This window comes from Diadema setosum, chromosome 2 (genome assembly GCF_964275005.1).
Source record: "Diadema setosum chromosome 2, eeDiaSeto1, whole genome shotgun sequence".
Taxonomy (NCBI): domain Eukaryota; kingdom Metazoa; phylum Echinodermata; class Echinoidea; order Diadematoida; family Diadematidae; genus Diadema; species Diadema setosum.
This window is the reverse complement of record NC_092686.1, coordinates 1,619,647-1,646,448: the sequence shown is the minus strand read 5'-3', so window position 1 is coordinate 1,646,448 and position 26,802 is coordinate 1,619,647. Positions and strand designations below refer to the sequence as shown.

At 36.8% G+C, this 26,802-nt stretch overlaps 1 long non-coding RNA gene across 1 annotated transcript; it reads left to right on the top strand.

Annotated features, from left to right (window-relative positions):
* The first annotated feature begins 5,448 nt into the window (after positions 1-5,448).
* LOC140246115 (uncharacterized) lies at positions 5,449-26,726 on the top strand. The gene is made up of 3 exons (XR_011902431.1): positions 5,449-5,571; positions 24,420-24,544; positions 26,666-26,726. It is a non-coding gene; the product is annotated as an uncharacterized lncRNA (long non-coding RNA).
* The last annotated feature ends 76 nt before the right edge of the window (positions 26,727-26,802 follow it).

Sequence of the window (26,802 nt, the reverse complement as noted above, 5' to 3'; positions counted from 1 at the left end):
TCAGAAATAACGGGTGGCAACCTCGAAGACATATGCAAACTCAACTAGATATAATATACCAAACAAAAGTGGAAATTAGTTTACCCCCCCCCCAAAAAAAAAAAAAAAAAAAAATCTAATTCTAATATCAATGCTAGGAGTCTTACATCAGCATTCTCCTTTCGAAAATCATTGTCCTCAACTTAAAAAAAAAGAAGATGAATATAAATACAGGTTTAAAATGTGAATAATATACAAAAAAGTTCACATGGGCATTTATTGTACGTATTTGTTATTGTTTGATAACGAAAAGTATGCAGATCTGCATTTTACTGCATTTTCTTGAATTGCAAACATATGCAATCTAAAGGCGATCTGTTCTTTGTTGTTGCTGTCGATATATCAAAATGGAGATAAGTTCTTCTGAAAGCGATAAATATTTGTCCAAACTAGTGTGATAGTTGGATACAATCGCCAAGGATAAAGAAGTGCCAATTACACTCAATATTTCCAATATGACTAATATAAAAATATCCAACATACTGGACATATCTGACCTATCAAAGCATGAAGAACAACTAATAATTGTAAAATGGCCTCAAACCTGTGCACATAATTCAAAGTTGGTTAGAGTAAAAATCTGTATTTGCCCCCAAAAAGAGTTCCTCACATTTTTCAACACTCATTTGCAAATTAAAGTTCGAAACTGTTACCTTAATTTTTTACCAATAATAAATTGACCAGCGAAGAATGGCCATAACCTTTAAAACTATATACACTATAAAATAGAATCAAGATTTCCAGGCATTCAGCTCAAAATGGGAAGGAATCACTTTGACTGCTCATATACACAACTTTCATTCAACAGCAAAAGAGGACTGTCATATAACTCATCGATCTATAGGCTGATCTCACATAGTATTCTGCTACACCTTAAAAAAGCCTCTGTGTGAAAATCTTTGTGTATCATTCCTACCTGCTTAAAAACAGAGTATGGGTTAGTGAAGGCTTTTGGTCCTGTTTAACAGAAATGTATACATCTCTGTCTCGTCGCGAAACTATATTATATAGCTTTATCTATTTAGCAGACTACTTATACTTGAGAGACAGACATGTGACATGGGTAAAGACACATTCTGAAATCATGCAGGTCATTCCAATAATGACCCCGTTATATTATGTGTAATGAAATATTCATGGTTCGTCACACCATAGATATCTTATACTACATTAGATAATCATAAAGGCCGGGTACGCTGAAAGTTTGAGAAATAGAAGAAAAAGGAGAGGAGCGTCTAACTGGAACTCATCCACTTCTTCCATCAAACTCTCCCTTTCCATCGTTCTCTCCTTTCTTTTCTCTCTGTATTTCTATCTTTCTTTCTTTCTCTATTTTGTACACATTCGGCAATAAAAACAATATGTCACGGGGAAAATGCCAAGGGAACAAAATGTCAAAGGTAAAAGTGTCAGAGGGCAAACATGTCACTGGTAAAGATTGCAATGGAAAACTTATAGGGACAAAATGTCACGGGAGAAAATAATATTATCAGCGGAAAACATGATTGCAGTGTGTAAATAATGCAGAGACTCCAACCCCAAGCACCTTCTCATCTGGAGATTCTCCAGCCCGAAACCCCTAGCAAACGGGAGACTCCAAGTTAGCTCAAGTTGATGTGTGCGAAGCGCGAAGTTATAGGGTTCTAGATGTTCTCTGGTGCTGTCTAAGGCTTATTTTTCAACATACGATAGCAATAAGTAAGAAATCCTTTCCACCGGGAGACACAGAGCCAGGGCGGGAGAAATCAAATCTCCAGCGGGAGAACGGGAGATTTTGCAAAAATGGGTTTTCGGCGGGAGATCTCCCGTCGAAAACGGGAGAGTTGGAGTCTCTGATAATGTGTCAGGGGTAACGTGTTAGGGGGAGAAATGTCACAGGTAAAGAATGTCAGGGGGAAATCAAAGGGTATAAAAAGGAGCTTCCATACTTTTTGAAAACTGCTATAGATGTTGGTCACTATCTACCTCTGATATTATGCATATCAGAATTAATCTGATAAAGCAGATACTATAACTTTAATTGATTCTGCATGTACATATCAATTCTTCAGCAAGTCCCCCTCCCCATACACTACAGTCATCCTGGTATGAATAAAATAAGTGATGGCTGACGAGATAAAATGAAGAGCGAGATACGTTTATAAACTTTTCAACAAAGACCCTTAACATTATATAGTATTTTACTAATTCATTTTAGCGATCCCTATAAATAGCTTATAATATAAACATGGTTGCTGATGGTGACCTTGATTTTATATCATGAAAAGTAAGCAGACTATTAAAAAGGGAATGACAGTAATACAATGGCTGCCTTCCCAGCTTCCGCCGGGTCACATTATTTATATTACTTCTCAGACCCACTTTAAGCTTTGAAAAAAAAAAATGTGTCCATTTGTAAAATATTCTTCTGTTGAAAAGTTTACCGTCCAATTTTACTTTATTCATTTGAAAAAAGTAACGTGGCGGGTGAAACAGATTATATTTCAATCAAGCAATATATTCCCATGCAGAAGGTTCCACCATGATTGGCAACGTTATTACCTCTATATTTTGTTCTATAGAGGGCTATTTCTGACACATCTACCTCTGCCATTTTGTCTCTTCGCGTTTGCTCCTGATATCATCACTTCCGACATGTTTCATCCCTGGTATTCTTAGCACTTAACATTTTCACCGTTGACGTTGGCAACTATTACCCTCAACATTTTTGTTTGTTTGTTTGTTTGTTTTTAACCCGTGAAATAATTTTTCTTCTTTTTTTTTTCTGCCCCTAACATTTTTACCCGTGACATTATACCTGACACCGAATTACAATACATAGTATGAATAATTAACTAACAAGATATAGCTAAACTTGTACTCTATCGATGTGTGCCTCCTCTGAATCTGTAATGAACTTTGTGACTACATTTTCCTTCATTTTTCTAGCAGTTGCTGTTGTGTAAGTTCAGTCATGTACAAACTATGACTGAATGTGTCCTTCGATTTCAGAAAGAATCATTGATAACATTTCTTTCATAGCCAAGTATCGCTGACCGATATTACCTTGCCGCTGTATGATCTTATGATCCGAAAAGCTTTTAGTTTTGACAAAGGCTCCTGCGTCATAATTTTCGTTGTTGTGGTCCTTCATGCTCCTCAGGTTTTGATAAAAAGAGTAAAGTCAAGAATAAAGAACAGTGAAGGAGAAATCTTCAGAAAGTAATGGAATTTGAGTGTTTCTCTGAACAGCGCCGTCGTTGACAGTCCAATGTGCAAATGAGATGCGGTGAAGATGTTATGGTCTAACAAAAATCATCCATTGAAGGAGAAAACAATTCTCCTCCACTTTAAGAGGATATCCATCCCAAATAAATAAACTTAAAAAAAGGATAAAAATACAGAACGATACAAAAATACCCCCCCCAAAAAAAAAAAATGGATAAGAACTAAGGAAGATACGACATTTTGAAATTTCACATTAAATATTTTTAGGAAAACATTTCTGGACCATTGCAATCCTAATGAATATTCAAATCAGCAAGTTGACGCTGTCTGATTCTCTCACAAATTTCTTATTCATTTAATTTACAGAAATGACAAAAATCTCATATTCAGCTGTATAAATATAAAACTTGTCTTAAAACCACTCAAAATGAAAAAGAACAAAATGTTAACTCTGATATATCTTGGCATGGGAACATGCTTTTACTTGTATTAACTATATAAAAATAAAAAAAAAATCCGAATTTCATTTATGACGTATAGGATCTTAAACATGAAAAAATTGTGAGGGTATGTCATCATCAACTCTCTCACTGGTCAAGAAGTATGTGAAATTTCAGAATCTCATATCTTTCTTATTTCTTTTTCGATTTTTATAATTTTTGTATCATTCTTTAGGGAACATTTTTCTCTTTCTTCTGAAATTTATTTACTTTTGGAGTGGATTTCTTCTCTAATTTGATTCTAGAGTTGGAACGATTCAGCAATAATATATTATGACTATCAAAACTTGGCGAACAGTTTAAAGTTGCTGAATTACAACTGACATTGAAATCACCGTATACATTATGTGAAGTTGAGCATGATTTTATCAATAACTTGTATACCTTATAGTAGTCTCGTGCAGCTAAAAGGAATAACACATCCCATGTACTATTCCCATATATAAAGAGCAGTACGACTCTTTTTGTTCTTAAAAAAGAAGCCCCCCCCCCCCAAAAAAAAAAAAAAAAAAAATCAAGATTCAAAATTCTTTATTGTCTGATAAAGCACAGAAATTCGCCTTCCACTTGCAAAAAAGAAAAACACAAACAGCAACAACAACAACATTGTACAAATAAATAATGCCGGTCACCACACATAAACCAGTGATACATAAATATATATTTATGTATAGGGCCTATAAATTACGTCTATACAGAATATAGTAAAATCTTCTTTACACTTAATAGGATCCTACATATATTTCATTTCTAATATGCCATGTCATCGAGTTGTCAACTCCAACCTCATTTCTCCTCCAGATAATGAGAGGAGAAGTAGATGAAAAGAAGAAGATGTAAAAGTGAGAAAGGAGTTAAGAAAAGAAGAAACGACCGAAAGTAGTGACGTGGGTGGGGGTGGGGAGAACAGCGAGAAGCGTCTAACCATTTATTTTGTCTACATTTAACAATTTACAGTTGCCTGATAACTAATTATCAAAGCCACATATTCACCGTAAATACCAAGCACCATTGATAAGAAACATTATAAATACATCAATTGCCAACAAGCACTACCCCCTCCCCCCCCCCCCCCCACACACACACACATACACACTAAAACCGTCAGCGGTCCCTGGTTAGAACAAAAATCTTTTTTAATTACCCTTAGCCGAATGTCAGAAGGACTTTGTGTCTTGAATATAGTTTGATCTATGATATAAATGGTTATAATGTGTCATTCACAGATTCATCTTCATTACTGAATTGCTTTTACAAATAAGTCATCAATTTGATTTTGATAGGCAGGAAACCATTGTAAACACCTAACGTTATGTACTCTCATACCTTCTTGGTATAATACTACTCCAGTAAAGCGCAGTATTGTCCGAAGCCGTATGATATTTTTTCCCCCTCCCGCCCTGGCCCATTTGGGGTGTTTCTGTAAATGAAGGTCGTTGCAAAGTTTAATGCAGTCAAATTTCTTATTCTTCTATATTTGAGCGAAAATGAAATTGGAAGAGTATGAATGCGAAATAAAACAGTGGAAATATTCACAACAAAATAATACACATTTTAGCAGACTCAATTTGACGTCACTACAAGCCAAATATACAGGCCAATCAGATGCTAATGATAAGCGCACGCTATTACATCAGTGCGCACCAATCAGCATTCACGGAGCTGAAGCCGTAGTGCGGGTCACGAACTCTGACCTTTAGACCGACCGTATCTCACAGAATTTCCCTCAATATTTCTTGTGGAAGGCACGTTTATCACCATTTTCTTTACAGGTATGATAATACGTTATATCCTTGCCCTCGTCAGAAATTTTCACAGAATTTAGGTGAGTAGAAAGCAATTTAAATGTGATACATTCATGTACCATATGTGTTGTGTGTGGGAGCTATCCATAAGAGCTGTATAGATATTGTACGTGCGATGGTGAATACACGCCTTGCCTTTCCAAAGCTCGACTGCATGCTTGCTTTGTAGAGCGCGGAGCAGCACCCGAAACCCGTCGCGTATAAACCGTACCGTGTGCTTCAATGCTGCAATCCCTCGATCGTATATTGGCGATGCATTTTTGCTGTGTACTAGTGCAATCATCTTGAGCTTTGTCCTGCCTCCTTTTATGATTAAACGAGCTAATACTCCCCTGGTATGGAAAATTAGTCACTGTATTTACTCCCCAACAAAATATATTCTCCAAGCAGAGCTCCAGAGCTTGTATATCGAGGTGAACATCGATTCTTGTAATGTTGTTCCTGTTTAACTTTGACCTTTGTGCACCTCGGATTCGGCTCTCCTTTCTGCAGCTTCGCGCTGCTGTACTGTACACGCCACTGCACATCACAGTGCATCGGTATCGCGACTGGCTCGAATTTGTCTTTGTTCGTCGGTAAAATTTATACTCCCGTTGTTCGTTGCTGCCTGCAGGCAGGCGGAAAACTTTATATTATTTGCCAAACTTGGATATATTCGTTGTAATGTTAACAACAGTCAGCTTGATGAAATAAACGTGTATCAGAGCTATCTGCACAGCAAAGATTAAAACCTGAGATTGAGAATGCAACACAAACGGCCAACACCACCAGCAGTCACCAGTAGGCCCTACCTGTATTTGTCATTGTTCCTCGCTTCACTTGGTGTTGTAATGGCCCCAGCCTGCCCATTCCCAGCGCCTTTTATTTTCCCCAGTGCCTCATAATAGGTACAGGTTGTACATGAGTTATGACCCATCAATACCACTATACTACCACTGTGCCAAGCAGTAGTAGTCAACTTTAATATATATATATATTTTTTTTTGCAGGAATTATATGACACATTTTAATAGCCACCATAGTTGCAAACTTTCTACCAGTGCTGTACCATACTCGTACATTGTATGTCATATTAAACAGCAGTGACCAAGTAAAGAAATAATGAAGAAAACTCTTCATGTTCATTGGCAAATGTTTTGCAGAAAACTTTAAAACTATGAAACTGAATTACTTTTTAGACCCATGTTAAATTCAGAGTTTAAAAAAAAAGAAGAAAATTTTTATTTTGTATCCGCCACAGGGAAAAAGAGTATGGTAGGTTTCCAACACGTCGACACTGTACATTGAAACTGACACCCCTCTATTTATAGCATTGCGCATACAGAACGCACATTCACGCATGAGACTGCGCAATGATTTTGCATTCTTCACTGGGGATTTGAAGATGTCCAAATACATGTATTACTATTACTAAAAATCCCGATAATAAACAAGATCAACAGCGAAACAATGATACCACAGATAATAGATGCACATTGGAAAATCATAAGGTGCATTTCACACATATTGTCAATAGAGGGTAGGGGTGTCAGTTTCAAAATTACGGCGCAACTGAGTGTGTCAAAATAACACCACACTCCTTCGCAGCAGTTATCTTGGAGTAATATATTGTACCGCAAATGGCACTTTTAATGCATGCTTGTAAATTCATAGTATTTTCTTGACATGTGAGTAAAATTTCAGGCAAATTGTGAGATATTGATAGAAAAACATTAGGGTGTCGATGTATTGGATGCCCAGCCATTCTTCATAGAGTAGGCCTACCATGTTGCTATTCATGTATTTTTCTTGCATAATGTATTAAGGGGGGGGGGGTGAAAATCTTAACAATTGGTGTAAATCCCAAAGCAAGAGAATCATACTTGGTCTTCATAGGATACAAATATAAGCATTGTGAAGGATTTTATTTGTTTGATATGTTTTCAATGAAAATGCAGTGTTACTTTACATTTGAGTGGGCATTGTAATGGGTTAAAAAAAGCAAACAAACCTGTCAAAGTATTGTGACACTTGCAACATGAAATCAGACATTGTTCATTGCAGAATATTTGTAATATTTTTGTGGAACTGTGATATCTGTGCAACTACATCTTTGTAGATAAGATGAGGTGATAGTATTGGTACGATTGTCTCACATCAGTGGGCGATCACAATTCCCTTTTTGCCCTTCAGTCCAATTTGTCATTTCATTTCCTTTTTTGAAATGAAATTGCTGAACGGGATTTTTGGTACCTTTATGCTCTCAATATTGTGCTACTTACATCGTGACATCATATACTGTAAAAGTGGAAATTTTTGCGGTGTTGAAATTTTCTCACATTTTGCGCAACCCGAAACTAGCGCGAAAATAAAAGCGCACAAATATTTTTGCTTACCATATGTTCCAATAGTTGATGTCTTAATTCTGCGGAATTAAAAACACACAAAACTCTTCTTGCTCCGCTGAGCACAAGAAATTTGTTGCGCGAAAATATGTGACCGTGCACCTCAAAACGAACATAAAGTCGCACACACTGATTTTGCGTGAGGACTGAAAATAAGTGAAATGGGTCAACCTAGCCGAACTTGACTTTTTCATATTTTCTGAAAGAGCGGGTGTTCTTTCACATTATGCTAAAATTTGGTATCATAAAACGGGCAGGAAAGTGTGTTTTTTTAGCACTTTATCTCGAACATTTTTGGTAGAATAGTGTGATTAGGTGTGTCTTTAGAATCCCTTTTTCATTTCTGAAAAACCTTGTCCACACTCTTCGCTTTCAACTCTAATAACTTTTGAAAGGATAGTGCTACTGCTTTAAAAGTTGGCGTTAATTATGGACAAAATGTGTTAATGAGGCATGCTTAATTTCAGTTTAATCTGATAATCCCTTCATTGTTGTTACTCTGGTGGTTTACTTCCTGATTTTTGTCCCATTCATTGCACAGCCAGCACGGTTTGGTAAAGATTAAGCGCTTGAATAGACACTGTACTTCAGAGCCTCTTTTCTCAGTTCACAATTTTCCTGAGTTTGTGCTTTCTTTCCAATATTTAGATAGGTTAGGAGAGTCCATTTGATTTGAGTTATACATCATTTTAAAGCTTAACGTCTGCTCTTTCAAAATATGGTCTTAACTAAAAATTCATGTCTGGCGACTTTTTGTTTGTTTTGAGGTGCAGTGTCATACTGTATATCCACTTTTACAGTATTGTTGTTACCGGTACAGATCATCTGTATGGAGGGCTGCAAATGGGATTTAGCAAGTATTGTAAAAGTGGAAATTTTCACGGTGTTGAAATTTTTGTGCATTTCGCGCAACCAGAAACCAGGACAAAAATAAAAGCAAGCGAATATTTTTTGCATGTCATATGTTCCAGTGGTTAATGTCTTGATTCCGTGGAATTAAAAACACGCGAAACTCTTCTCACCCGGCCAAGCGCGAAAAATGAGTTGCGCGAAAATATCCACATTTACAGGAAAAAGAACAACTCAAATACTGTTGAATGGATTGTCTGGTTTTCTTCAAATCTTTACTGATCAATTTCACAGGTTCCCTTGCATTCACTTAATCCTGAAGGTGTTTGGGCTGCCCCCATCCCCCCCCCCCCCCCACTCTTTCCTGAGTTGACTGTTCACATTCTTAAACTTCAGTATTTGGGTAACGTTTATCAAGATTGGATTTAATCATTTTTAAGTGTATTGTACAGAGGCATGTTAGCCCAAGCGAGTCAAATGACATCTCAAATAAGATTGCCCTACCCAAGGTTTTACACAGAATCTGGCAGTGCTTGTTGCAAAATTGGTGACTGAGTGTTTTAGTATATCACTGATTAAGACTTTAAGCTGTTTCAAAGGTCATGAGTCAGAGGTCAAATTTACATGTAGTTTCCTGAAAGCTGTTCTGTTCCTACGGCGCAAACACTTGACAATTGCAACACCCATGATGTACATTATCCATGGACAAGTCTACATTTGTATTTCAAAGTTTTTAGCCCTGATGCAATAGGTGATAGTTCTAGGGCTAGGGTCAACCTACAATATTATCATGCTGATAAACATCTTACTTTGAGTCTAAATGCAGACAGGAATTGAGTCTTACTTGCCATCAGCACTATTAGATTTGGGTGAAACCAAAAAGATCAGGCAACAAAGCTCATATTCTTCTAAAATATGGTAACTCAACAAGCATTACTGGTATCCTCTTGCCCTCTGCACCTTTAAATTGTCTGTTTCAGCTACTGTAGGCTTGTACATTTGTACCTTTTCCCTTATAATTCTAGGTGCTACAACTCACATTGTGTGTTTCAAATTTCAGATCTGCTTAAAATTCGGTGAGATAAAGTGCATTTTTTTAAGGGGGAGGAGTGGGCATTCAGCCCCTGATGTGTCATATTCAGCTTTAAATACAACAATGTAAAGGCATATATTATTTTGAATGACTAAAGTCATTTATTCTCTGGCATGTTTCAAAAAGTGTCAGTAATTACTATTGTAAGTATGTGGGTAGCAATTTCCTGTTGTGCAAATAGGGCTTGAAATTGCCAGTAATGCATGCAGACCTGTGCCATGACTAGTGGACAATGTGCACTAGAAATTCACTGTTGTGATTCTTTGATTGCCCTTGTGGAAGCCAGAATTTCAAGTTTGCACTGTTGTTCCTGCCTTACATCCGGGGGCTACAGACTTATTTTATGCCTGCTTATGTTAGGCATCTACAACTTACTTCTGGGAAAGTGAAATGAATGGGTTCTTGCCTGCTGAAAGTAATGAGCTTTGGTGTATTACATGCCTACAAGTAAGTGTCCATGTGGGCAACAAGGGAAAGAAAAATTTTTGTAGTCCCCTGTTTACATGCAAGCAGTTCAAAATTTCCCATACCAAAACACAGGGACAAATTTTGATGTATCATACCCAAGCAATCAAGTCTCTATGGCTGTGTTTATCTAACGAGAGAGAGAATCACGTTTCAAAACGTGTTTGGAACAGTGTTGCAAATGTGGTTTGAAACGCGATTCTCGGGGAGCTACGTTTATCTAACCATCATACAATCGCGATTCGAGTGGTGTCACTGCGCAGCTGCTTTGCGCTGTTTGACCCGGGAAGTAAAAGTCAACTGCATACCACCATACTTGCCTCCTCATTCATACACAAATAATGGGTAGAGAGCACAACCGGAAACAGCTGAGATTTGACCTTGAGATATAAGCGTGTTTCAAAACAGCATTGCATTTTACACTACTCAGAGAACGGTGATCATGGTCTCAAACGTGTTTCAAAACGGCCTTTGAAAGGTGTTTCAAAACCGCGTTTCTAAACGCGTTGGAAAACATGGTTGCGTTTATCTTACCCCTGAAAATGCCTCAAACGTGTTTAGGATCGTGATTCTGCCTTAGAAAGTTTTTAGATAAACGCAGCCTACACCATACAAAAGCAGCAGGCATGCTAAAATGTATTTGACATAATTATGAGCTGCGCTCATTGAATTTGACACTTGAATTTTGTACATTGATGGTACATTGATTGTACATTGTACATGGTGCAATTTACATCAAGTGTAGTTATTATGTACATACATAGTGTACAAGATTGTTTTGTGAGAAAATAACCTGGAAGCCTATGAAGGATGCCATGCATATCATGAAAATGATTTGTGCAGTTTGAAGTGATTTTTTTGTTAAATCAAAACTTAACGTATACATTATAAATTTATCATGTACATTGTACATGTAATTTACAGGTTTATCTGCAGAGCACCCAGCAGGAGCTTGGAAGAATTATCTTGTAAAGTTCAAGGTTTATTTCATCTAGCAATGCCTAATGTGATTCATTTCATTCTTGTTAAGCAGAAGAATTTACTGCTTCTTGAAAACTATATGACTCTGAATACCCACTCTGTACATCACTGAAAATTCAGATTTAATGCTCAAATTGCTTGTATTTTGTATGATGACATCATAGAAAAACTGTTGTGCAAAAAGATAAATAAAAAAAGATAGAAATAAATGTAAAGTTTAATTTGGAACCACAATTATACACTGTCATACATATAATTCATCAATATTTAATTTTTTCCAGAGACACTAGAGAACTTTACAGTGAGTTGTACAGTAGTGAGAGCTGCTCCAAGATGATTTTTTGAAAACTCAAAAGATGTTTTTATGTGTGTTGTGTCATAATCTTAGATACAGTGTTGATTTATCCACGGATTATTTGCGTTTCTGTTGACACTTTTCCCTATCAACCTCTGAAGGACATGCTATAAAATGTGCATCTGCAGTGCATTGTGTAATCTTCCTGTCGACTAGTCCACTTGTCTATTTCATAGATATAGTGTACTGTTATCATATCCAGGCCTCAAGGAAATTTTTATCGTACAAGTGTATGTGGCGCACATCTTGAGGTTTGATTAATTTTTTAAGCATGAGCTTCTTGTAATAATTTCAGTTTTGCCATTTTTATACCCTCGCTCTACATTGTACATGTGTACAGTCAGCTTTGGAAAATGTTACCATGTCCACTAACATTTTATGTCTTCAGGGTGTCTGAAAATAACTAATGCAATCCTGCATTTATGACATTTACTTTGTCATGCATCATGTATTAATCATGTTTTGGCCATGATAAAGCACAAATTCACCCTCGTGGACTAATTTTGTGCATGTCTTGCAAGACACCTGAGTTCTTATTTTGTGATGCATGAACTACAGAAAAAGTGTAGAGTTCATGTAATTATGCCTGTTTGTGTCAGGGTGCCTTTTTGCAGCAGGGGCAGATTTAATCATCAAGACAGTTAAAGGGCATCAAGTGTGCTTAGAGTCCCACTTTGGAACAAAATTGGGAGTTACTTGCGAGAGTTATTGGAAGTGAGGGTACTCTCGCACCTGATTGGGCCTTTTCATCAATGAATAAAACAGCCCCTGTCGCAAAGAGACACTCGTCGCAAGCAGCGATTATTACTCTATGTATTGCTGATGTGTAGCAATTGACGAGTACTTCACATGCTACACATAGTATGTCTGTATACAAGAGAGGATTATCTTTTCGCCAAGAAACCTTTATTTAAAAGCTCATAATGATCTTATTAAAATGCTTACAAATGCATGGTTTCTAGCCCATGGGCAGGCATACACACACACACACACACACACACACACCAAAGTGCTTCTCAAATAAGGTCAAAGATCAAAGGGTCAATATCACACATGTTAAACATTACTGTATTAAACTTAGATGTTGAAATTGAAGATCAGGTCTGACAAATTCATTCAAAATTGGTCCAAGGATGAAATTTAGATTGTAATTCCACATGAGATTCAGTGGTTTCTAGCATTTTTAGAGCATGCAACACATGGTGATGATGAAAAGTCAGTGTGAAACTTTGTCTTGCATTTATTTCACTCTTTGTGTGTCATAATGTAAGATTTGATAGTCCTAGGACGAATAAAGGATGTCTGATCAAAACTGGCTGAAGGGAATCGACATTGTGACTAAGGGCCACTTACAATGTCAGAAAATAGACTTGGTGTGTGGTAAAGGTCAGAGTTCATTAGTCTTTATAACACCTCTACAGTGCTGATTATCTAGAGGATAACAGTGACCCCAAGAGGCCAAAGTTAGGGTATGGCAGAGGCACACAGATATTTACTCGCATAGTGGGATCATATAGATTTGTCTACGTCATAATGTTTACACTGTATTATACATGAGAGTGATTAAAAGTAGGACAATTTAGATAAAATGGATTGCTGCAAACCAGCAATACTGATTAATATACAACTTAACTGTAGCTATGAATGTGATCATCTTGGGTATTGCAAATGGGAGATGTACATTGTAGTATTAGGAGTGTACTGTAAATGTAGATTTGCTACCCTACAGTGTACATGACAACTTGATTACAGTAGGCCTATGCATGTCAACTGTATGGGGGTACTACATGTACACATGTGGGATTACAAGATGTGAGTAAAATGCTTTTTAAATGGCATATTGTGATCATAGAAGTAGCAGGGAGTGAAAGGGCTTTTTAATTCAATGCTATGTCTGTAGGGGTTTAAAGTTCACTTTTTTCCCCAGACCAATGTCTGTTGAAATAACTGTTTAGAAGTATCTGGCTCTGTGCACTAGTCTGCTGTAGGGATGACATCTGACATTTGAAAAGGTCAGCTCTCGGCTTCCTGATGCCAGTCATGTGTGGTGCGCACTGTTCCGCCTGTCTGCTAGCCATTATGCATACATACGTACACAGTGCACTCCCAATATCAGTGGTTTGTGCCAATCTGTGACGTATTGCTATAGTGAAGTGCAAAGTACTGCCGAACATTTGTACTCGGTCGTTAAGGTGAAAGTATTTCCCTGAATGCCTGTTCTTTAATGCAATACAGTTGTGCATGATGTTTCAAGATGATATGTTTTAAATCTTGGAATATTTTCCGTCGACACATTACATGAGTATTGCTGTGGTCATTGCATTATAAGCTACATGTATAATTGGTTGCGTTTGGAGTAAGAACTCTTTAAAACATCAATGAACAATGGAACATCATACAATATGTACATGTATGCTGTTTATGGTACATCATCAGCCATATCAGGACGGTTGGGAGTGATAGGTTTAGTGTAAAGATTAGGGTAAGGGTTAGAATTTGGGTTAGGGTCAGGATTAGGATTAATGTTAGAGTCAGGGGAAGGGTATGGGAGAATTGTCCAGGGGGTAATTGTCCTAAAACCATCATCAGCACCACTTGTAGAGAATGACTTGGGGGAAAAAAGGAACATTCAGAATGTTCAGTCTGAAGTGTTTGAAACACCATTTAGGAAAGTTTGAAGATACATTGTAATCTACAATGTATGTCCAGTGTACCTCTTTGGACAAAAAAAAAAAAAAAAAAAAAATGTTTCTAATGCAAAGGTTACAACATTCTGCATTTCCCCCAACAATAATATTAGTCACTCTCAAATCAGTTACATTGTAATGATGAGTCAATGTATTATAAGAAAGCATTTGTACCAGCAACTTGTCACAAAAACTTGTTGAGCCTAAAGATTGTCTTTAGTATTGTAGGCATTCTGAATCTGAAGACTTGTAATTTTTTGTGTGGCCTCCTTAAAAATCCTGATCTCTACATTATAAGGGATTGGTTGGCTTTGTGTGTGTGTGTTTTGTTGCACTATATGATGTGTATTTCTAGCATTGCAAAGAAGATGCAAATTCATTGTGTCTTTTGCATTAATACAATTATTCTGTTTGGAATCATTTGGCAGTTGTGACACAAAAATGTTTTCCAATGAAAGAGCATAGCAATGTATTTCAGTCTTATGGGCGAATATACATCTTCTGCTCCCACACAATTATCTTCATTCAATTGATTACTGGTCTTTAACTAATCAATTATGAAATTTATGTTTTGTTCATTGTACTTGTTTACAATACAACATTATATTCTGCTACCCATGAATGTGATGTGTGTCAGTGATTTCTAATTGGGTCAAGCCATTTGGTACAACATATTTCATGTGTATTGGCAAAGAAGGCTGACAGTAATGTGCATGTTGGAGCAGAATGACTTGAAGGCATGGTGGCTACATAACATTCCATAGAGCAGAGTCTGTTATACTCACACTACCAGCAGATATGTATATGATGCTCAGCACATTGTTCTTGCTGTATGTTCTCATATCCCTGCATACATTAATGACTATGCCAGAGGGATTTCACATTTGAAGCAGGACACATGTTTCATACATTTAACATGTTCAGCCTGGCTATTGTCATGTCCTGGGGGTCCTATCACTTCCAACCAGAAATATTGTCAACCCAAATGATGAACCATATGCCCTCATAAAGAGAAGAGTGTCAGGAGGGTAGTCATGTTTATTATCCCTACAGCTGCTTTACAAGAATCCTAAACATTTTGTAAATATGTGGTGCACATGGAGTACATCTGTGTATACTTCAGAATTAAGAAGTGAGTAGATATTTAGTTGTTGTTTCTTGAGTACTATTATCTCTATGAAGTGTTACACAGTAGAAGTGCATCCATCATGAACCCCTGCTAAAGCAGTGCCTGAAACTATTCCACTATTTATTGACTGGCCACCTACCCCCCCCCCCCATTAAATAATTAAAAATAAAATCATAGTAGAAACAATGAAGAGAAATGGGAAGATTGCTTTGGAACTTACATTGTGCATACATATTCTTGCTATCATTCAACTGAATATTTGACAGGTGTTACAACTCATCCATAGAACCACTTTCTGAGCTAAGATAGATTAGATTGTCAACGTTATACTACCTCAGGTACACATAATGTACTGTACACGTGCTGTACAACGTAGCTGCGATGTATGCATTTGATTTGTATTAAAAAGTTTCACAATCTCATGTAAACAACATATTCACTTTCAACGTGGATGGAATTTCACTCACACTAATTACCCAGACTTGATGGCGGTCTGTTGCTAGTTCTATCTTCTTCTTTTTTTTTTTCTTTCTTTTTTTCATGGATGTCGGTTATTGTCACAAACAGCATAAATTGATACAAACTTGTTTTCTGTGTAATGGTAATTAAGTAATTATTTTTGAAATTATTTATTTTTTTTTTTTTTGTAATATGCTAGGTACTAGAGCAGCCTGCCTGCTGCTATTTTCTTGTGTGTATATGTGTGTGTTGTTTTTTAATGGGGAGAAATGAAATTAGTGTTGTATGTTAACCATATAAAAAATATGAAAAAATTACCGTAAACAATTCCTTTTATTTAAAGTAGATGGCAAATTTTAGTCATACATTTTAACTGCTGATAACCTTAATTCCTCTTTACTTTCAGTCATGTGCCCAGAATTAAGGGGGAAAAAAAAAAAACCCAGAAAATGAAAAGGTTAAAGATACAATTGTACACACAAGTGTATGTGATGAAGTCAATTGAGGTCATTTTTCTTTTGTTGAGTATAAGGTTTAGTGTGTTATTTTTTTTTTCTTTGCATGAAGTTTGGAAATGGGTCTGCAATGCTTATGGTGGCTTATTTACAGTTTATTAGCCTTTTGTAGGCCTTGTGACTTCAGTTTGTCAGCACTGTAAGCCTCAAGATGAATGGCGGAGCAAGGTTTAGCGGCCAAGCAAGTGCCATCTCCCATGTGACCTTAGTGAACTTGGTTAGGATTTTGCATGTTAACCTTTGGGATTTTATTCACAATTTCTCTACTGAAATATTAGTGGCCAGTCTGCAAGACGGTCATTCAGATGATGTCATTAGGCTACAGTCAGTATGAATACTGTATACGCCAAATATTTCGCAAGATTTTTATTTTTGCGAATTTTGTGAATCAGGTGCTATTCGCAAAATTAAAGACACGCAAAAAATTGACTCTGATCTCAATATGAATGTGACATACACGTATACATTTCTCGCTTCAGTTCAGTACTCCATGATCGCGAATTTAACGACTCGTGAAATCATTGCAAAGTCCATATTCGCAAAAATTTAGACTTGCTGAATATATGGCGTTTACAGTAGGTGATGCAATTGAAGGCGATGCATTCTGTTCTCAGACGTGACACATCCATGCAGTCTTTAGGCTGAACACGAGGAACGATAAGCGTAATAGATACGGAGGCCATCCCCTGGTTGGTAACAAGGGTACCACAGTAACATACAATGACATACATGAACTACATTATATCAAATGGTCTACATAAAAACTGGTTGGTGAGTGGTCATAATGCAGTCATGTGACTAATGCAGAGAGGATCAAAATTGTTAAATCAAGTCATCACATTAGGTATGTACAGGAATATAGATCCAAAATTTGACTGCTTGTCGACTGGGCTAGAATTAAATGAGGTATATTGATGTAAACCATATATTTTATGGGAAATATTGCCCTCGCTTGAATGTCTATTAATAGTGTAATATAACACTTGACAGTCCCTTGGGAGTTTCCCTGGAGACAATATTTTCCTTCAGTGCTGAGCACTTGGGGGATGTTAAACTGGATATTTCTCTAAAAAAGCAAGATCTGTACAATATTATTAATACCTAAGGTGACATGTAGTTCTCAGTAAATTTTCAATTCAAAGATCCCTTTAAGAAAGATAAAGAAACTTCTGTGCCCCTAAGTACATGCCTCATAAAATAATGGACATGTCACAGATAATCCATTAATTCAGACTTGTATTGATGTACAACATATACAGTATAGTAGAATAGTGCGCTCAACATGAATGATGCATTATGCCTTGTTACTTATTGATTTATGCGTGGTTTCAGGAGGTGAGGGAGATTTAAGTTCAAAAAGTCCTTGTGGCTGACGTCAGTTGGTTGCGGGTTCACCCAATGCTTTTCTGTTTTCTGCAGTCACCAGCAGCTTTAGATAAATCACATTGTCTGGACAGGACTGTATCGTCAGCTGAGAACCAGAAGGGTGATATTGCATTTGAAGATTTGAGCATTGATAAAAAGAAACATTAAATTTTCATGAAATAAAAAGCTTATTTGCTCAGAAGTAGGCAGATTTGTTAGTAAGCATTTTTCTTAAAGGACAAGTTCACCTTCATTAACATAAGGATTGAGAGAATGTAGCAATATTAGTAGAACACATCATTGAAAGTTTGAGGAAAATCGGACAATCCATTCAAAAGTTATGAATTTTTGAAGTTTTTGTGCAGTTACCGCTGGGTGAGAAGACTGCTGCAGTGTATGATGTCACATGCGTACAACAGCATTTCAAGGAAAATATAAAGAGAATTTCACAAAATTTCATCTTTTGAAAAAGTACACATTCCCTTGACTCATTACTGACATACATGTTATGGGTAATACTATTCCCATTGCCTTTAGAAAGAGGCAAGTCAAGTGCTCTTTTATTATGTGAAAAAAGTGAAAATATGTTGAATTTTCTTTACATTTTCTTTATACTGTTGTACTCATTTGACATCACGAGCCTTAGTAGTCTCCTCAACCAGCGGTTCCAACACAAAAATTTTAAAAATTCATAACTTTTGCATCAATTGTCCAATTTTCCTCAAACTTTCACTGTTGTGTTCTACTAATATTGCTGCATTCTCTCAATCCTTATGTTAATGAAGGTGAACTTGTCCTTTAATGTAAGGTAAAATAGGGCCCTTGTATTAAGTTTTAACATTTTACTGAAAATGAAAATGATTTAAGTAAAACTAAGACCATAAAGTAGAGGAGATTGAGCTCTGCAAGATGATACCAATAACTCAATACCCGCCCGATAAAGCCCTTCTGGTTCTCAGCCAACAATATACTGTATATAGGGCCTTTGCAGTGAGGCTAGAGCCATATAATGTAATTGACCATACATTTTTGGCAGCAGTTGTAAACTACCTGTATGTTACCTCAGTGAGGAACATATCAAACAAGATAAAGATGGTATCCAGGTGGCATTTATTATCATACAGTAGTCTCTATCTTCAATTTCCACCCCAGTTAAAGGGTAAAAGGCTAATCCAAATAAAAGGGAAAAAAAAAAAACCCAACCAACAACCAGCCAGTAATGCTGTAGGTAATATCTGCCTACATGTACACCTCAGTGCAGTCTAGTTTTGTTTTGATCAGGAATTACTGAATGCTTGCAAGTTGCAATTTATATTGCCTTCTCACTCTACTTTCTTTCCTGTGGGGATGTTACATGCATTTGTTAGTGCATCATGTTGCATTGTTGTGCAGCTTCACTTTATATCTTATTTGCAGCCAAAAAGGTTGTACCGGTAGTTATTTAATGCCTTTAATCATGCCTGTCTTTTCATCAAAATTCTTATAAGAGTAGTTGGTTTGAAAAGTAAAACAGAAAGTCATGTGGTGCTTTTCAGCTTGTGTTTGCTGTGCCTCAGGTTTCATTCGAGACCAAGTGTCTATGGCAACAGGGGAAGAGAGAAGGCATGCCTTGAAGTGTTGTGAATTATCAACAGGAAGCACTCCTTGCAACCCTGTAAAACTGGCAGGAAGTGACCCCCAGAGTTCAGGGCGGAGTTCATGCCAGCCAGTCTGCACAGCTTACACAATGTGCTCTGATTCCCTACACAGCAGCTGTAGATCGGGTACTTGCTGAAACTTGAGGAAAAAGTCAGTGTACCAATGTGAACTTTGATATTTCAGAACTACTGTACATTTCCCGGAGACCTACATGTAGTTGTAAGCTGTGCAATTCACCTGTTTTGTTGAGTACATATTTTCATACTTAGAATCCAATTTATGTACATTTTCAGTTGTGTACCTGGTAGTTTTTGCCAGGTCAGACATTTCATGAGCAAGCTTTCTTCTTGTCATGGACATCCTTTGTTTGAAGATAGTAAACTGGTGTGTCGTCGAACAGACCTAATGATTAAAAAAGAAGATCAAATTACCCCACATATGTTTTCAGGAGATAATTAAGTATAAAGACAGCACGATTGATATTTAATGTGATGGTACTTTGTCATCTGTCAAGAATAAGATTCTCAGTGACCAGTGTATTTGGGATTTTACAATCACCTAATCCAGAACTGCCATAGAACTCATTTTTTGAGATCCAGGTTACACTTACTTTATACAAGTTTGCAATAAAGGAAAACCACTACATGCATTAAAAAAAAAAAAAAAAAAATGTTGATAATGAAAATTTGTGGAAATACCAGTAATGAAAGTTAGGGTCAATATGAAATTTTGACAGTTTTTGTGTAAGAGGTAATGTACCGTTAGACTTACAGTACATATGGCACGAAATGCAACTTGGTTTGGGAAGACTTTGGTATATCATCATGTCATGACATTTCTAAGGTCAGGGGTCACGCTGTCAAGGTCACAGTCAGGGATTGCACTTCTATAATAGTTGTGTTCACACAGAGGCTAATCATTGATGGTACATGTAGATAGTCATAAATGATTAGGTCTTGCTTCCTAAACTACAATACACATTCACACGACACCTAATCTTTATGATTTAACTTTCAGTTGAGAGTCACAGTGGATGATAAAGCTACAGAAACGAAAGAAAAACATAAAGTCAGCACTAGCAATAGAGCCGATAGTATACATGTACAACATACAGAAGTGTACAACATGCACTGGAGCGGAGATTGACCCGGAAGCTTAAAGGGAGTATTCATAAAGAGGCGCCGCTAACTTTAGACTTTGTTGATTATTGTGTCCACACAATGCAAAACTATAAATGCGGACCCCTTTGTGCTCGTGGATAGAGCATGTACCCCAAGAAATTTTGTGACCCTAATATTAAATCCTTCAGATTGCTAACATTCAAGTGCGTCTACACGGGGCTAAATTATGAGCTACAACCAATTTTACTAAAGTAATCATTAGAATTTAAAACTTTGAGGTAATCTTTAAAATTAGGAATATTGTGTGAATGTAACCATGTAATGAGAGTGACCAGAAACTGGCAAGAAACATATGGCAAGACAATTCACATATGAGATGTAGGACTTGCTATCACAAAGAGAAAACAAGGATTTATTTAATACAAAACAGGTAAAAATTTGATGGAGCTTTGAACCTATGGCTCATCATGGGAGCAGGATGTGCCACATATGAAATCAAAGAAAATTGACAGTTTCTGGGAGATGAATTCTTATCAGTAGCTGCCTTTGCTAAAAGGGGAAAAGATGGAGTGGACTAGTCCACAATTATTGGCTGAAAAAGATGCATGTTTGAAGGTGATGGTTGTTACTTGGTGTAGATCTGATTTTCCTCATATTCAGGGTACAAGACATGTTTATTCATTTGATCAATAGCAGGTTTGACAACCTGGTATTGTGTGCCTTTAGATTGATATCAAACATAATGTTAGTACCTTCAGAGATGGCAGATATTAATGGAATTTGACCAACTGATTATATGTAATATGCTTCAATTAACTGAGGCAAATCGTCAGAATGAATGATGAATGATTGCTAGGCATGAACACATCAAAGTTGCCAAGCCACTGTCATTCATCTCTATGTAGTCATGCATATTGAATGTCAGGTTTTCGCAGTTTATGTTTATACCATGCTCTGATGATTCCCAGGGAGGTAACATTTTTAATCCCAAGCCAAGCATTGAAATTGGATGCAGTGAACCGTGTAATTTATTGTAATGTACATTTGTACTTCCAAGCATCTGAATTCTAATGATAATGCAGCTTATTATCATTTGAGAGAATTTGCTATGCAGTGCAATATAAAGAAATCTTGGAAATATCAATGGAAAAAAAATATACATCTTGTATATCTTTAGAAAAATAATAAAAAGATTAAAGAAACATTGATTGCTCACTCTGTGGCTTTCCATTCACCTACTATTGAATTCCTGTGCGAAAGAGTGAACGAATATATATATGTGAGATGTGCGAATTCATCATTCATTGTAGACTCATTGAAAAACCACATAATTTATGCACATTGTCTGTTTATGCAAGTGTGAACTTTTGACCCCTTTCCACTCAGCAAAGCTACAACTGTGTATGTCTGGGCGGTGGAAAAAGTGCGGTGCAGTGTGCATGCAGCCTAGGCTTTTTAATATGCATGCAAATGAGGCACCATTGAACTGCCTGGCCAGTGTGTGACCAGGCAGAAGCATTGCTAGTCTATGCCAGGAGACCCTTTGAGGTGCTTGCCAATCTCTGATGAGATTCACGACAGTGATTGGAATGATTCACAGATTAAAAAGGAAATGCTCAAATGGTCAAAGACATAACATCATGTTCTTTTCACTGGAGAATATTTTGAGTATGGGAAAGAGAGCATGTTTTGTTTATGAAATACCATTAGGTCGTTTCTTTTTGGGGTATCTTAGAGGTTAGGAGCATATTCAGAACGGCTGTGCCTCCAAAGACTACATTATTGTAGCAACTGAATTTGCAGGAGCTTGACCTGACCTGCATATACCTGGTTACAGCACTATGCAGTGTGTGTTTAGACAAAAGAGCTGGGGCACTGTACGAACGTATGTTCATTGACTGAATAATTTGTATGACATGTACATAGTTCACCCCTCGTTTGCATCTACTGTTTGTAGTATACACTGAATTCAGAAATGTGAGCTACGTTGTACCAGTAATGATTGTATTTTCCTACAATGCAATGATGAATTAAAGAAATGCCATCTTTTTGCATTGGCAAAAATGGGGCTTACAATATTTTAATTGTGAGCCATTAAATCAAATTAATGCTATCTCTTTCACAGTGTGTTGCATGGCTCTATTATGATGGAACTTTCATATTTCTTACTCTGGTTGATTGGATTCAGCAATATGAAGAGCTTTTTGTTTTAGTTCAATTCAATGAAGAAGTATTCATGCATCAGTTATGCCAAACTGTAAACTAATAAATATGGGTTCCTATATCATTGATTCCAAGGAGAACCCAGTTTAAATCAGTGCTGTCATAGGTTACGTAAGATTGCTGTGAATGAAATGTTTTCAGAATCTGCATTCTGGTGCGCTTTTTGCTAAATTTGCGAGTTTTGTTTGTTTGTTTGTTTGTTTTTACTTACTGATGTGTCCCCATTCATCTGCATTATTAAGCCATGCTCTGTTGAAATTCTTTTAATAACCTTGTGCAATGCTGATACATCATGTATGGAAAACTAGGTTGAATTCTACCTTCTACAACGTAGGTAATTCACACACTCATTTTTATAAAACATATTAGAGCCAAAGGCAAACTTCATGAATTGTTGGACTTGGAAAAGGTCTAAAACGCAATCTGCTAAACCTGGAGGTTTGCAACTATGCCACCATACATGCCAACTGTTCCATGTAATAGGAACATTCATATTTCTTTTTAGGAATGCTCTTCATTATATCTTATGTTCCTATTTTTGTCAATATATCCTACTAGTGATGTATGAGAGATGGATGAAAATTTCAATTATTTTTTTTTTCAATATTTTTCCCCCAGTAGAGTTGGCAGGTACTTTATATTATGAACCATAAGCTACATAATTGCCATAACTCATTCACCCTATTTTCAGTTATCTACCCAAGTCTCTGCATCATGTGTGCTGTGCATACGCTGTTTAAAGGGACTTTTAAAAGCAAAAACAGTTTAGACAATAGATAAGCTCAAAAGAAAGAAGACAGCAAATGATTAAAGGACAAGTTCACCTTCATAAACATAGGGATTGAGAGAATGTAGCAATATTAGTAGAACACATCATTGAAAGTTTGAGGAAAATCGGACAATCCGTTCAAAAGTTATGAATTTTTGAAGTTTTTGTGCAGTTACCGCTGGATGAGAAGACTACTGCAGTGTACGATGTCACATGCATGTAACAATATAAGGAAAATATAAAGAGAATTTCACAAAATTTCATCTTGCAAAAAAAGCACACATTCCCTTCAATCGTTACCGGTATATGTTATGGGTAATATTGTTCCCCCTGCCTTTAGAAAGAGGCAAGTCAAGTGCTCTTTTATTATGCGAAAAAAATGAAAATATGTTGAATTTTCTTTACATTTTCTTTATACTGTTGTACTCATATGACATCACAAGCTGTAGTAGTCTCCTCGTCCAGCAGTTCCAACACAAAATTTTTTAAAATTCATAACTTTTGCATCGATTGTCCAATTTTCCTCAAACCTTCACTGATGTGTTCTACTAATATTGCTGCATTCTCTCAATCCTTATGTTTATGAAGGTGAGCTTGTCCTTTAAGGTGGAGATCTTCTTTTATGCTCTTGACTTTGAATTGCTTTTACTGTTCTCTTTTTATTAAACCTTTGTCTGCTTTGAGTGTCTATTCACACAGAAAACCCTGTAGCATTGTACACATTGTCCAAAGTTCCGAGCACAGAAAGGGTTAAGGAGTATGGTGACAATGAAGATGGGTTGTGATAAAGAGCCATCTACTCTAAGGTCATTGCTCTCCTTTTCACTGCATCCAGGACTCCTGTGAGCGAAGGAGCAGGTGAGGGTTGCTATGGAAACGGTTCAAGTTCAGGAGATTGAGAGTGGGCAGGAGATCACATGCACAACGGATGACGGGCAACCTATGGAGACCATCTCAGAGGTATAATCACTGAGTCGTAACTTCGGCTTTTGATACTTGATGGATTTACACTGTACAGGTGTATATCACAGTACTTAGGATTTAATCATCGCTACAGCTTGTTCTGTAGTTAAACAAAGAAAGTAAAAAAAAAAAGAAAAAAACTTAGAGGGAGGCTAATCAAATATCATCTTCCTTACTGTCAAAAATGAGGTTTTGTCCATCCCCCCCCCCTTTTTTTTAAATGTGCCATTTCAATCTTATCTTGACTAGTATTTTCCCATATGAAATAGTATGAAGATCAAAAACGTGTTAACCTTCAAAAGTACTTGTAGCTACTAGTACACACTTTGTGTGTGAAACTTTCAGATTTCCCTTTTTGGGGTATGAATGAACTGTATGTTTCTGATAAAAAAATCAATACTAGTGTGATCAGGGGAATGGTAGTACAGTATGTGCACTATTTCTGAATGCTAGAAATTTAGTGCAACAGAGTACTTTCAATATACAACTGGTATGTACTTTTTGAAATATTGGTACAACTTCTATGAGTTCATGAATATAATTTTTAGATTTTTCAACAGTGCTTCGTATTAATGAATATTGTGGGATATATTTGCAGTTTTACATGAGGAAAGTGAAAGTGTTGAATGAGACATACGTCATGCCATCCTTTCATTTTTTTTATTTTTTATTATTATTATTATTTTTTTTTTTTTTTTTGGTGAGACATGTATTGTACTGTGCACATTATTAGAAGTGCTTTCTTTTGATTGCAATCTGAGTGAATGGTGGGTGTATGATGGATGCAGACCTCACCTACAAGTGTAGTAAAATCTGCTGCTACACAAATATGCACATGAGTGACAGTAAAGCTTCATGTGGTCCTACACTGCAAACTGCACATATCAATTTGTTGTATGATTGTGGTTGATATACTGGCATTTAAAGACTTTGTGATGTGGGGATACTATGGAGCGGGAAGGTTGGCCCAGCTTGGATATATTCAAGAAACCTGTAACAAGTTATGTACAGTTTTATCACTTCACTCTATGTAAGTACACATATAGCCGAAGAATCGTGACTGGAGTCAATTGTATCAATGAGCATCCTATGCTAGTATGCTTTGATGCACATATTCACTGATGGGCACTATTCGTGGTATTTGAATGTACGCCGTTGGGTAGCGAATTGAAGATAGTGTAAAAGTGGGTATTTTCTCGTGAGTAGTTTTTCACACGTGGTCGGATAAAATGATTTTCATGGGTGTTTAATTCTGCAGAATCAAGACATTAATTCGGTAGGCCTACTAGAACATATGGCAAATAAAACTATTTGCATATGTGGTGCTTTTATTTTCACTTCTACAGTAGGGGTAGATTCAATAGGACCACCCATGTTTCCCCACGCACCGGGTATTTAAGCTGAAAATAATTCAGCATTATTTTTTACATGGGGGTGGGGCAGATAAATGATAGAGCAGCTTTCTAGAACTTGTTTAACAATGTACCTGAGAAGAGAACTTGAAGCAACACGTATTGGTCCTGTGGTTGGCTGCCTGTAAGTATGTATAGAACTGCTTTTAAGGGATCAGGTGAAATAGATCCAGATTCAACACAGCCTAAACATGAGAAGTCTACTACTAGTTCATGGAGAGCAAATACCGACATTACATTTGGCAACTGCCATGCTCGCAAAGCCGTCGTGCCAAATACCTGGTATGACTGGAGCTGCAGGGTAGAACATTGCACCATTGTCACTTGTTTCTGCATATGATTTGCACTGCACTGCTTTTTAGTCAAGGAAGATACATTCTTTTCTCTGTCAAACTTTCACTTCCAGCGTTGGCGTGTCACATCACCACAGTTGCATTTTGTTAATTTTATTTTAATTTTATGTTGTGTGTGAGGAGCACTAAAATTTACTTTGCAATTTGTACATGATATGTGAAGGATTTCTTTTTGGGAGCTCTGACACTTGTACAAGATTTTCTTGCCATTGTAGGAAAAGCTCTTGCGCGTATGAAAACATTAACTACCAGCATATTGTGCATGTCAAAATGAATAATTTGCACTGGAAGTTTAAGATAGCGTAATTGATTAATGGTATCTGATGTCTGGTTCCGATTCGATGCAATTTCAGGTGGCAGAGGTGCATGTAGAGGAAGTGCAGCAAATGGAAGGGGATATAGGACAAGGCGAAGAAGAGGTATCGTATACCTGTCTTGTGTGGGGTTGTGACAGTATGAGCAGTCAAATGTCACGTCTAGAATTCTCCCT